Raw genomic sequence first — 2,221 nt, forward strand, 5'->3', positions numbered from 1 at the left:
TGCGGCAGGGAGCGGGAGGCTGTTTTGGGCCCCGCCGGGACCCCCCCCCCCCCCCACTGGTGACAACCCCCAGGATGGGGCAAAACACACCATAATTATATTATTATAAAATACTTTGAAATGGCCCAGGAACGTAAGTAGGCAACATTTTAAAGATAATTATTAGTCATATATGAATTTATATATATATTATTTTAGCTATTATTCATTTTAAAATCTATTTTTTTTCCACCTCACCTCGACATTTTGTGTTTTCCTTGTTACATTTTTTTGTCAAAAATTTATATATATATAAATTTAAATCTGAATAATTTTACAAAAAATAAATCATGAGTCAGTTTGTTGGGAAAGCACTGTTATCTAACACAGTCTTCACTGAAGAAGAATTATAAAATTCAACTCCAGGTTGGAGGGACATGAACCTCAGGAGGTCAGGGGTCATCGTTTGTCTCTTCGTCTCCACCCTTGGATTCATTGACTTCAGCGTCAAAATAAAGAAGAAGGAAGAGAAAAGCGTGAGAGTTGGACTCACCTCTCAGTCGTCTCACGTCTGTCCCGCTCCCAGGAGTTTTCACTGGTTTGTTTTAAAACACAGTCAAAGAGTGGACGTCGGCCTGGACTCGGTGGACTGGACTCCACGTCCTCGTCTGGCAGCTCCAGGCCTGGATCACTGGGAAGGAATGTGTGAGAGAAAGACAGCGTAAATAAATACGGTCACGTCCACGGTGTCAGAAAAAGGAGGAAACCATTGAAACCACCTGTTCTACTGTGTCAGAACCACAGTCCACACCCCTGGTCACAGCTGTAAATATTTAAACACAAATCACTCACACACTCACACACACACATATGTGTGTGTGTGTGACAAATCTGTTCATCCAACACAAAGTTTCACAGATAAACAAACCTCAGAGTCTCTGAGTCTCAAAATAAATCACCATCAGCCAAATCAGACCATGCGTAGCTAAAGGTTAGCCTGGTTCAAATGTCGCTAAATGTTGACTGAAGGCTAAGTGAGAATTAGCTATAAAATAATACAAAATAAAATAAAGATTAAAAAAAAAGCAAGAATGAACCAGACTAATTTATACTCTACTAAGTTCAACACGTACGACTGTTCAAAAAAAAAAAGCTAGAATGAACCAGACTAATTCATACTCTAAGTTCAACACGTACGACTGTTCAAAGTTGCCCGAAAGATAATAAAAAGTTAGCCCATAATTGGCTAACATTTAGCATTTCCAGTAAGGTACACCATGAGCTTCAAGCTAACTTCACTCTGCTAAAAACAGCAGCTGTTGGGGTCAACTTTCTAAACTGTAAAAAAAAAATCCAGTTCTAGCCCGACTTTCTGAAAGGTCTGGTGACTCTTAGATCAAATCCCGGTACGTCCCCTCATCAGGACCACGACCTCAGGTTTAACACTCGACCTGAGTCAAGTGCGTCAAGACTTTTATTTTTTTCATAATTCTTCAGAAACCGCTTCTTGCACGATGGACATTCAATACATAAATTAAATAAATCAGGATGTGGATAATCACAGCCATTAGTGGGCGCTGACAGAAACTGATGACCTTATATGGTCAGGACCGCTGCAGCAGGACTCTGGACATCCATCTCTCTCCCAGTGTATAAACAGTGACAGTGTAAATCACAGGTCACGTCCTGCGCCGAGCATGATTTCTGGGCCGCACTTTAAATGTTATTGCAAAAATCCAGGCTTTGTTTGAGTTTTGGAAGTATTACGGATAAGTGACGCCGCGGCCAAGTTTATTTGAAGGAAAGTGAGAAGGTGCTGCGGCTGTGATCCGCAGTTCAGTCATAGGTCACTTTCACACCAGAGCTCCTCAAAGCAGCAGGGCACGATGTCTCCTCGGAGAGTCGGCCTCGTCTGGACAGGTCTAAACATGGACCCGGGTACTGGTGCAGACCGAACAAAAAAAAAAAAAAACCCAAGACCCACCGGACAATATGGGTTTGGTGAGTTGAAAAAAAAAGAGTCCTGGTGCTGGTTCTTTATTGGTTGGAAGTGCAAACAGACAAAAAATGAAGCTAACAACAACGCTGAGTTGGATAAAAAATGAAGCTAACAACAACGCTGAGAAGGTAAACAAAAAAAGATAAGGATTAGCTTCTAGCTTTTTTCTGTATATTTTGCTAAAGTTTAAATTTTCAGTTTCAGTTTCAGTTTCTCAGAGACTTGATTACTTTAACAGTAGTT

At 41.0% G+C, this 2,221-nt stretch overlaps 1 long non-coding RNA gene across 1 annotated transcript in view; it reads right to left on the reverse strand.

The window, feature by feature from the left end:
- The window catches only part of LOC112487856 (uncharacterized), a 13,404-nt gene extending 12,586 nt beyond the window's left edge, over window positions 1-818 (reverse strand). Inside the window, exon 1 of the long non-coding RNA XR_003051342.1 lies at window positions 533-818. This is a non-coding gene — a long non-coding RNA (uncharacterized LOC112487856). The remainder of the gene's footprint in view (window positions 1-532) is intronic.
- Window positions 819-2,221: the final 1,403 nt, after the last annotated feature.

Source organism: Cynoglossus semilaevis, chromosome 12 (genome assembly GCF_000523025.1).
Source record: "Cynoglossus semilaevis isolate Cse_v1.0 chromosome 12, Cse_v1.0, whole genome shotgun sequence".
Classification (NCBI taxonomy): Eukaryota; Metazoa; Chordata; class Actinopteri; order Pleuronectiformes; family Cynoglossidae; genus Cynoglossus; species Cynoglossus semilaevis.